This window comes from Electrona antarctica (genome assembly GCF_951216825.1).
Source record: "Electrona antarctica genome assembly, chromosome: 4".
Classification (NCBI taxonomy): Eukaryota; Metazoa; Chordata; class Actinopteri; order Myctophiformes; family Myctophidae; genus Electrona; species Electrona antarctica.
The window spans coordinates 9,139,298-9,151,262 of NC_136809.1; the positions used below are offsets into that span (position 1 = coordinate 9,139,298).

An 11,965-nucleotide genomic window follows, 5' to 3' on the forward strand; every position below is an offset into this window, starting at 1 on the left:
GTTAACAGGTATCCGCCAGGTCAAGTAGGTTATTATGGCGGCGTGGCCTCCTGGTGGCGTGGCCTCCTGGTGGCGTGGCCTCCTGGAGCACAGGTATCCGCCAGGTCAAGTAGGTTATCGTGGCGGCGTGGCCTCCTGGTGGCGTGGCCTCCTGGTGGCGTGGCCTCCTGGAGCACAGGTATCCGCCAGGTCAAGTAGGTTATCGTGGCGGCGTGGCCTCCTGGTGGCGTGGCCTCCTGGTGGCGTGGCCTCCTGGAGCACAGGTATCCGCCAGGTCAAGTAGGTTATCGTGGCGGCGTGGCCTCCTGGTGGCGTTAACAGGTATCCGCCAAGTCAAGTAGGTTATTGTGGCGGCGTGGCCTCCTGGTGGCGTGGCCTCCTGGTGGCGTGGCCTCCTGGAGCACAGGTATCCGCCAGGTCAAAGGTCAAGTAGGTTATTGTGGCGGCGTGGCCTCCTGGTGGCGTTAATAGGCCAATGTGAAAAGGGTACCATTTCTTCATTGTCTTCCTAGGCCTTTCATTCCAAAGAGGCATTTTGTTCCAAAAATGTGTTTTGCAAAAATCAACCTGCTGGCTAGCACTATAACAGGCCAATGTGAAAAGGGTGGCATCTCGTCCTCGTCCTAGTGGGAATGTGCGTGTAATGTTTCACAGAATAGGGATGCTAGGGCTCCAGTTAAAGTTGTTCAGCTGGCTTTTATTAGGGATTACAGAAAGTATACATCGTTTCTCTGATGTAATTTCGTTGTTTTAAATATTTTCAGGGCCTATAGAGATTGCATTTGTCAGGGCCCATACATTTAGCTACACACCTGTCTCCTGTCCTTACTATAGTACCTCCTACAATGTTTTGACTAAATCTGTGTGTGTACTAATACTACTATAACATCTGTGTGTGTACTAATACTACTATAACATCTGTGTGTGTACTAATACTACTATAACATCTGTGTGTGTACTAATACTACTATAACATCTGTGTGTGTACTAATACTACTATACACACATACACACACACACACACACACACACACACACACACACACACACACACACACACACACACACACACACACACACACACACACACACACACACACACGCACTACCTCAAACCACCGCACCGCCTATTTGCAATGTGTCCAACTCCAACTCTAGTGGGAATAGATGCAATTAGACTTACATTAACCACTTACTATACAACAAGCTCTCTTATAGGCTCCAGGTTGTTGTGGTTGGGCTCAATCTTTACTCACGGGGGATCTGAAATGACTATTGTAGGTGGTCCCAATAGTAATTTGTGTGTTTGTCATGCCCTTTGCACATGGGTCTTTGTACTTAGTTACTTTGTACTTACTAGAAAGTCATTTATGCCCACCCAGACAGTCAGGAATGTAAGTTAGGCCTGTTTCTTGTAGCTTTACTTAGCAGTCTTTCTTTAGAATAGAGATTGTTAACTGAAATATGTAGCCTATATCATCCACACGTCCAGCCTTTCTGTCTCTATAGGCTATAGCCTACCCTATACTTGCAGTAAATGCAGTTGCTCTCTAGTCTCAACTCTTGATCTCGAATATTGTCCCCCACCAGTTTTACGTCCTGGCGGCACCACTGGGCTTGGCTAGCTAGGTTCTTGGGACATTTGTGGTCGTAGTGTCTATACATCTGTCATTAAAAAAAACTATGATTTGTTTTTAGCGGATATCTTAGTTTTAAGGGTAACTGTTGTGTAATTGCGATATTACACTCGACCCTCTTGTGTAATAATGCTCAAGTGTAATCTTGTGTAGAGGCTTCCAACCTGAAGCTGAAGGTTATGAAACACAAAGAGTTTAGGAGGCGAGTCACATATAATCGTTATCAATAATATGTATTTATGTATGTACGTACAGTATTTACACATACAAATGAAAAGCATTTACTTGCTGCCTCTAGGCTTCCACCAATTGACCAATTCAAATAATTAGCTAACAACTAAAACATTATTTTAACCAATCTGTATGGTAGAATGTATTTAAAACAATACTACTAGTACTGTACATCTGCAGTGGTTGGAGGTGGTCTCTTTACTCTATTTTCTTTTATTCAACCAGTAAAAAACATAATGAGACTATAGTCTCTCTTACGAGTGTGAACTGGCCAAGAGAAGAGGCAAATGAATGTTACACAGCTCTCCCTGTAGCAACAAATACTGGACAATAGAACAATGACAGACATATCATCCATAAAAACAATACCCACTACCTAGGAAGCTCAAGGAAAAACTGATAATCTAAAAGAGTGAGCAATAAACTAATATAAAACTTACTAAGAGCAACAACATTGGCTATACATCAAAGCAGGAGCATATGTCTGGGAATCGGGCCCATGGCAATCCTTTTAAAACTCACTATTCCACGACCAGTGCAAAAAACGTCAGCCTTTTTTCCCCAGCCTCAGATTTTGTTGTGGGGTACGATAGCATTTGATCTGAGTGAGTCTAGTTCAAATTTAGAACAAATTAAGATGTAAGATTACTAATCTCCCATCAGAGATTACCAAGAATAGCTTTGTAGTGTACCTTTTAAGATATTTAGTCCTTGGTGTCAGAAAGGACACCTATTGGTTGACAAGTGGTATTGCCTGAAGCATACACAATGCCTCAGTTCCAAATATGTCTCCCCTGCACCCTCAATTTAAGCACTAAACCCTCAAGCCTTGAACCCTCACAGACATATGTGATGTCAGCTGGTAAAGGCTCATTCATAGTCTGGATTTTCGGTGGTGAGGTGACCACGGAAGGCTTGCGGCCTTGCACTGGTTACCAATCGACTCTAGAATTCAATTTAAAATTGTATTAATTACTTATAAATCTCTCCATGGGCTGGGCCCAATTTATTTAAGTGAACTGGTGCACCCTAGGTAAATATGAGACACCTTAGGTCTTCAGACAAAGGTCTTCTCATTATCCCCGCCACTAAGCTGCGAACCAAAGGAGATCGAGCTTACTCATTTGTTGCTCCTACGCTGTGGAATGACTTACCACTCTACTTGAGAAATGCAGTGTCTGTTGAGATTTTTAAGAAGCTACTTAAAACTCATTTGTACCGCAAACATTTCGGTTTGCTCCAGTGATTGTCTCAATCTTTTGTTGATTTCTATGTATTGTTCTGTTTTTTTTGAGTGGTGTAAACCACTCCTACAACTGGCTTTTTTGTGCAGAAAAAATGAGCATGGTTGCTATGTTCACCCTGTTGTAATGACGTAATGAAATCACACCCGGGTGAACAGGGTGAACATAGCAACCATGCTCATTTTTTCTGCACAAACAAAGCCAGGTAATGAAATCACACCCGGAACTGGCTTTTTTGGGTGAACAGGGTGAACATAGCAACCATGCTCATTTTTTCTGCACAAACAAAGTCAGGTAATGAAATCACACCCGGGTGTGATTTCATTACGTCAGACATGATTTCATTACGTCAGACAGACCTTACACCACTCAGTTCACACGGGTGTGATTTTTTAATCTATTTCTAGGTACTGTCTTTGCTGCTCTGTTTCTTATTTCATTGTTGGTTTATCTTTGATTGTGATGTTCTTGTTTTATTCCTATTATTTTTATTGTACAGCACCTTGTAACAACTGTTTTGAAAGGCGCTTTATAAATAAAATGACCTTACCTTACCTTACCACCTAACGTTGAGCGGTGGTGAGTAAAAATCACACCCGTGTGAACTGAGTGGTGTAAGGTCTTATATAGACTGATCAACTGTGGTCTGACGTAATGTCTGACGTAATGAAATCACACCCGTGTGAACTGGGTGACCATAGCAACCATGCTCATTTTTTGGTACGAACAGACACGTAAACTAACAAAGCCACATTTTTTGGTAAGAACAGACACGTAAACTAACAAAGCCAGTTGTAGGAGTGGTTTACACCACTCAAAAAACAGAGAGAAGGGCTGTGGCGGTGGCGGTGGTTTGCTCTTCACCACGGCTCGTGACGTCATGTTGTAGTTCGGTGGGCACCTCACCACCGAAAATCCAGACTATGAATGAGCCTTAAGTGTCAGGCTAGGATTGTCTATTAGTCAATTTAAATTGTATTTCTCCATTGTGTCTCTCTTTGAGAACAGTGAGAAAGCACTGCACTTTTTTGAAATTCTAAATGCATGCATGACTAATTTACATACTTGACGTTTGGAGGATTCCCCATATTTAACATTACAACTCTATGCATTGTAAGAAATTCCCTTAGGCAAAGTCTGCATGAATGCTGACTTACAGAAAGGGAGTGCAAAGGGCTCTACGAGAGCCCTCACTGACTTAACAATTTGAGATGGGACAGACAGCCCTCAAGCCCTCACGGACTTCTTGTGAACAGGCATCTATGTCAGTGAGTCTGTAAGGGCGGACATTGGAACTGGGCCATTCCTTCACTGGGCTAAACTTGATTGCTGCTTGTATGAGCGCCGAGCGGTAGAAAATTCTTCTCATGCAGCTAAGAATAACAAAACATAAAATGTCACTTGATTCCAGGCATTATACATGCTCAACAGAGTTGTAGGCATCAGTTAATTTTCAAGGGTGCACAGTCATTAGGATGACAACTACTGTTGTAGTCTGAAAACATGCAGCTATACAGTAGTTGAGGTGTCGCCTGTCAGGCTGTCACGGGAACACTTTGCGGGTAAAAGAGATTTGACTTGTTCTAATTGATGGTCTGTGGCAACTGTAACACTGTAACTGTAACCCTGCAGTCCCTATATCATTATAGGTGGGAAAAAAGGAAATCTTTCAACATTAACAGATCTACAAGCTCACACCACATCTGCAACACGCGAGCTGGTTGATGAGCTATTTTCAAAATAATTTAGAAAATCTTTGTGGATAAGCACGTTCACATTTGTGGAAAAACTTTTGTCAACCGTCTGTGTGTCTGAGAGGAGCTGTAGGAGATAGCTGTTTATCAGACAGCTGCCTAAACACACTTCCAAAGGTCATTCCATGTCACGCACACACAAACACGCACGCACATGTCTTTTTTTCAGACAAGTCTTGATAAGAACTTCTATTTTAGATTGGTGGTTTCCTGAGCTACATAGGGATGTGTGCCAAAGAATAGATTAGATGTTGTTCTATTGGCGTCGCCACCAATTATAATCAGCCATGGGTTGTATGACTTTGAACTATGAATACAATTGATATTGATAATTGCCTACAGTCATTGTGTTTATTGCCTTGACTGTCATTGGTAGCCTTAGGTGCCCGTCAGCATTCTCTCTCTCTCTCTCTCTCTCTCTCTCTCTTATCTCTCTTATCCCTCTGCTTGGTCTTTCCTTGTTAGGAATAACGTAACACGCAGTCTCACACTGCAGTAATCTCCTTGTCCTCCTTGTCATCTTCAGGACGTTAGATAAATGACTCTTTGGGCTATCACATCCACTCCACTGTTTCCTCTCTGTCAGCCTTATCCGCTGAGCAAACAGTTCCTGATGACACTGTAAAGTGTGTGTACATTTGGTGGGAGGGACCATTGAGGGTCATTTACTGTGTGTGTGTATGTGTACACTGTATAGGACGCTTGCCTGTTTTTCTTCCTGGTACAACTAGCGATTGTGTTCTCTTGGCAATTAACTACTTAAAAATAATCTTATAATTGTTTATATATTAAGGAATCTGCTTGAAAGAATTCTAATGGATGTTTTTAAATAATACACTGAATCAATTGGTGTGATTAACACCACTTAAGCTCCATACAACGTGTCGCCAAAAAAATAGATTCTCATAATTGATTAATCTATTAGGTCAATTAACTGTTGCATCCATACATGAGTTTACAGTGCTGCAAATAGCCTGCCTCCTGCATCCATGTCACCCTCCGGGGGTCCTGGGATGAGTTTACAGTGCTGCAAATAGCCTGCCTCCTGCATCCATGTCACCCTCCGGGGGTCCTGGGATGGCATGTCACCCTCCGGGGGTCCTGGGATGCAAAACCGTGCTCAGTACAGTAGTGTACTCAACGTCGTTGAAGTAGGACTCATAACATGTCCCTGGGATTCATCTAAATGACCAACGCCTGGGTCCCGACTCCCAGGACCCATTACATTGAAAACCTTACGTCAGTGGTCCCTAAAGTGGGGTCCGGGGACCTCCAGGGGTCCTGGAGGCCGTAAATGATAGTTTGGAACCAAATGGCCACTTATGGGTCTGTAACTCTGATTTAACCTCTATTTTAACTCTCAGAGTTAAATTAACATTGGTTTTACAATATAAATTGGGGTCCCAGAGATATAATTGGCAATAAATGGGGGTCCGTAGACTAATTACATTACATTACATTACATTACAGTCATTTAGCAGACGCTTTTATCCAAAGCGACTTACAATAAGTGTATTCAACATAGGTAGGGAACAAAAACTACTAATCACCAGAAGTCTTTAGTGCATTTTCTGCAAAAACAAGCAACCAAGAGTATACCTAGCGCTAAGGTAAAAGTGCAATATATCAGCTACCTATTTCCTTAAACAGATGAGACAAAATAGCTAAATCAAATGAGCATGAGCTAAAACAATTAAGTGTATCGACTAAACAAGATCCAATAAACAATACAACAATAGAAAACAAGCGTTCGTACAACTAATGCATGTCAAACTGGGGGGGTCCTTGAAATTAAACTGGTTGAGAATCATTGCTAGAGCCGTACATATCTCCTCTCATGGGGGTCCCTGTAATTTCAAATGGGGGTCCGTGGGATAATTGGTGTCAATTTGGGGGTCCTTGACGGGAAAAAGTTTGGGAACCACTGGGGTGCATTGTGCATCCCAAATCACTGAGTTTATCAGAGATTAAAATAGGGTGCATTGTGCATCCCAAATCGCAGTTTATAGTTAAGGGACGCAATAAAACAACAACCTCTGCATCCACGGGATGCACTACTGTACTACTGTACTGTTTTTTTTTCTAGTTTATTTTGCTAGTTTTAGTTATAATAATAATTTCTTCTTCTGTTTTCTACATGAATTTAACCACATTATAACCATATAAAATGAAATGGGAGTTAAATGCTGCAATTTGTAAAAATGGCAAAATATGACTCCTAACGTGGTTGAAGTGGGATAAAATGTCCCTGGGACTCATCTCAAAGACCATCCCTGTATCCTGGGACTCATTACATTGAAACCATATTTACATCACTGGTGTTTACCGTGTCAGCGTGCATGTTGGCATTCACACAAGTTGTCCTTTGACTTTGAGAACCTTGGCCCTCTCTGCCTCACCCAGTTGACTCTGCACAAAGAGCTCAGTAGAACATTGAACACTATAAGCTCGCCTTGTAAAAACACTGCACTGCCTCCTTGATGAGAAGTTAATCAGATTATTATTGCACGGTTGAATGAAATCCCTTTGACACTGAATGTGTTTGTACGGTCGGGAACCAAGGCTTTTCATCTGGGATTTGTAATTGTTTGGTTACAGGTTATATAGCCCGCACGCACGCACGCACGCACGCACACACACATTTATTGTGGCTGTGTGTGTATTGCTTAATCATCTTAGACTACAGTAGATTAGCCAATGCAAAGCAAACATTAATGATCTATTAGCGGGTCTAACCACTTTCAACTTGGCGGCGTCCCTATTTTTTCATGAATCATTATATGCGAAAATGTACAAAAACGTAAAAAGGAAAGGAAAAGCAAATCTACAAGCTCACACCACGTGGCATCCTTGATCTTGTTGAGCTTTTTTTGCATAACACCATTGTACGCCGAAGTACCACTCATTTTCGACATTGAACTATACTAACTATTTCGCCTAGAACTGGATGTCTAGAACTTGGGGTTATGCGACTGCAGGGCAAAGAGTACACCTTTTGGTGCGTTCACACGGGCAGATGTAACGATGCAAAGATGCGTTGTGAGTTGATTTGGAGCAGCTACATGCATTGTTGACTCCAGACCTCCAGTTCTACAGCTAAACAGAAGGAGGGGACTTATTTTGTAATATTTCCACACAACAACTCTTAGTCTTAACGTATAAATGGCATAGTTCAATGTTGAAAATGAGTGGTATTCCCCTTTTTAAGTGTTTCAAATGTTTGTTATTGCCCTGTTGAGTATTGTTTGTGAAATAGCTTAATTTAATAGCACTGTTTACAGCACTTTAAAGAAGACAATAGGACAATGACCATTCACACCTAGTGCCATCCCTAATCAGTGGGATTGGGCCCATGCTGTGAGTGCTTATAGGCAGGAAGTGACACTCTGCCTTCAGATTCGATTCGATTCAGAATTGTTTGACCTTGAACTTGATGCCAACATTGTTCCACCTCCCTTTTCCCCTGTTTTTAGTATTGTTAAACCGTATAGGAAATAAAATGAAATCTTAATTGCAAGCAAGAAGTTGTCCCGCCTGATGGTATTCGCACCGCTACATGCCCTCAATGGTTTTGTATTGCACACGCATGTCTCTTTCTCCGTCTATCGTGGTGTGCGATGTCGAGTGACATTTTCATTCAGTCTGACTAGTGCATTGCTCATTCAACCATGCATCTCTGGATAGTTGGATAGCGTTGCTAGAAGTGACATTTGCTGTGACAACGTGCCATGTTGTCCTATAAGTGTGCATTTGTGTGTATGTGTGCATTATGCAATATGATATCTTAGTCATCCAACAGTAAATTAAGGGTTGATATTAGTGTATAAAACGAGTTGATGGCACTAACTTGAAGTGTTTTCTTTTGTCATATTTGTGACATGAGGAGGGGTTTCCCCTTTAACTCACATGAAGCCACCCTTTGTCAAGTCCCGCCCGTGGTTGTGCCCCTCTTCGCACCCATTGGTTGCAGTTTCGTGGTTGGACAAAAATCCTCTCTCTCCATCCACTACCATTGAAATAACATAATAATAATGTTTTTCAGTTGCTTCATATTGATATTCTGTGCACTCGACTCTATTGTTATTTTAAACTTGGTGTCAGTAAAAAGGAACATCACAGGTGCCGCATGGTGACTGGGCATATCATGTTTGTTTTTAGTTTTTCCCAAAAATGATGTTAATTCAACATAAACAAGGCGGAACCAGGGCGGAAAGAGCCTGCTGGTTAGTCAGTCAGGGACCAATCAGACGGCTGACAAAGGGTTGAGACCTTGTTGTGTTTCCCCGCAGCCTGTGTGGGCTGAGTTTGACCCTGTCGTGTGCCAGGATCAAAGGTCAAGGCTACGTAGCTACTAGCACTGTTGATTGAAGAACACCTGGTAATAGCAGGCTCTGTTCTCTTTTTTTGGAGCTAAGCGTCATTGAAGAGAATTAGTGGTGCGTGTGTGTGTGTGTGTGTGTGTGTGTGTGTGTGTGTGTGTGTGTGTGTGTGTGTGTGTGTGTGTGTGTGTGTGTGTGTGTGTGTGTGTGTGTGTGTGTGTGTGTGTGTGTGTGTGTGTGTGTGTGTGTGTGTGTGTGTGTGTGTGTGTGTGTGTGTGTGTGTGTGTGTGTGTGTGTGCCCCCATGATTGCTTTACTGTAATCCTACTAGGATACAGGCCTTCTTTACCAAGTCATCCTCTTTGTTTTCTTTTCCTCTTCTCCTTTTTCCCGTTCTCTCCGTCGCTTTTCATCTTTCATTTATTCTCTTTTTCTTCCCCCACAACCCAACTAGTCTCCATCTGTTTCTCTTCCATGACTTGTATTTCTCTCTCTCTCTCTCTCTCTCTCTCTCTCTCTCTCTCTCTCTCTCTTGTCCAAAATCTCTTCTCTCACTCTTCTGCAACCAATAACAGGGGTGCCTCTGGCTGCTTAGCAACATCCAATCCCAGTCTCGTCTGGCCCTCCCCTCCTCAATTTCTGGGTCTACACTTTGTGTGTGTGTGGGGGGGCTAGGGGGGCTAGGGGAGGTCCGGGGTCCGACGTAGAGTAAGGTTACCTGACGTGTGCACATAACCCCCCCCCCCCCACACACACACACACACCAGCTCCCTGAACTCCCCCCCCCCCCCCGCACTAGACCTTGAGTATGGGTATATATGTATATGTACAGTATATGTATATGTATATGTATATGTATATGTGTGAGTGAACTGTGGAATGTGTTTTCCCCCAGTATCATAGAAGCTGCAGCTTACTCTGTCTGTGACACACACACACACACACACACACACACACACACACACACACACACAGGTTCTCGTTACTGCAGTACTGGCTCGGGTAAACGGCTCGCTCATGTTTCAGAACCGAAAGGGAGGTGCATCTCTCTCTCTCTGTCCCTCGATCCCTCCCTCCCATCTCTCTCTCTCTCGCTCTCTCTCTGTCTGTCTGTCTCTCTCTGTCCCTCCCTCTCTCTCCCCCTCCCTCCTCCCTCTGTCCCTCCTCTCTCTCTCTCTCTCTCTCTCTCTCTCTACCATCGTCACAGACTGCGTAGTCTCTCTCCCTGCACAGGACAGTGATGGGATAATGTACAACACACGTGAAGGTCTCAGCAGCCAGAGCAGCCCGTGTATGTGTGTGTGTGTGTGTGTGTGTGTGTGAATGCTAGATCGAGTGTGTGTCAGTGTGTGCGACAGTGCGTGGGAGCGGTACTGAGAGGCCAGTGCATGCCAGTCCAGAGAGGGAAGGAGATGAGTGTGGGTGTCTTGTGGTGAAGAGAGAGATTCCATTATTCTGCTGGACACCGCGCTCGGAAGGAGGGATACAGTCTGGTAAGTCATGGCTGTAGTAGCGCTGCATGGGGTGCATGGTGGAGGTGCACAGTAACATCCTCTGTGTGGATTTAACTCTGGGGGAGTTACACTCCCTGAGTTGGTAAGTTAGTTACTTCTGTGAGTGTGTGTGTGTGTGTGTACACACACGTGTGTGTGTGTGTGTGTGTGTGTGCACCTGGGCAGTAGGGTTCATGGCTCATGCATATCAACCACTGCATGCACTTTGAGATCTTTGCTGGTGACGGTTCGTAGAAAAACTAAATTAATCATTAAGCTCTTTAAATGTATTTTTTTTTCTCCTCCTCTGAACGTGTTCGTAATAGATTGTTTCCAGCTGCTCGGCCCAACATGGTAGCGTGGGACTGGGTTACTTTTGTGCCAAAAACTGGCATCATTTGGGATTATTTGTGCATGAAATTGAAAGCTTTGACTAATCATGATCTAATCACTAAGTGCTGCCCTGAGCGTGACATTTAATCCAGTAACTTTCTGAAGTATCCAAAAAAAAACTAATGTCCAGACCATAGTACACACTGTACATTTGTGCAGCTTTTTCGAGTCTGCGTTGTTTTGTCCACACGTGGGTCAGTAATATGTGCAAATAGATTCAGAGGACACATTCCTCCACATGGTCGCTCGGTGGTACTGCATGTGCCCCCAACTGAGAGGCTCCAGTCTCTCCAGACAGACTGTTGACTGGCGCTGTTTTTCCTTTGTTTTGCCAATGGGTTCCCAGATTGGTGAGACTGTTAATTTAGCTCTGAAAGTGGCCTCGTAAGGGTCTTTTTTTACACTCTTTGAGTGTATAACAGACACTTGGAACACTCTTTACTTGGCAGTAAAGAAACAAAGGCCTTCGTTTTGTAGTGAATGAACTGGAGTGCTTTGTAGCAAAGGTGGTCGATCATTTCCAGATGTATGCTGGAGATGATTGCCACAAAAGTCCCTTTACAGTACTCCGCACGCGCACACACACACACACACACACACACACACACACACACACACACACACACACACACACACACACACACACACACACACACACACACACACAGAGAGAGAGAGCTGAAGCCCCTTTGTTGTGGTTGTCACTGCTTTACCATTGTGTCACATCAACTGTAAAATCTTGTTAATTTAACTCCGGGAGTGAACAAATGTAACCAAATGGACCCTCCATTTGCACGCTTCCGGAGTTAAAAATGCATAATGGCCTTTTCTTTCCACTCATTTTTCATGTTCAATTTTGTATTTATTTATATGGACTCCAAATACAACGTCACGG

The 11,965-nt window shown here is 43.3% G+C and overlaps 1 protein-coding gene across 1 annotated transcript in view; it reads left to right on the top strand.

Annotated features, from left to right (window-relative positions):
- Positions 1-10,616: 10,616 nt before the first annotated feature.
- The window catches only part of LOC306922195 (uncharacterized protein), a gene marked incomplete at its 3' end in the record, with an annotated part of 87,831 nt that continues 86,482 nt past the window's right edge, over positions 10,617-11,965 (top strand). Inside the window, exon 1 of the mRNA XM_079499591.1 lies at positions 10,617-10,677. The remainder of the gene's footprint in view (positions 10,678-11,965) is intronic.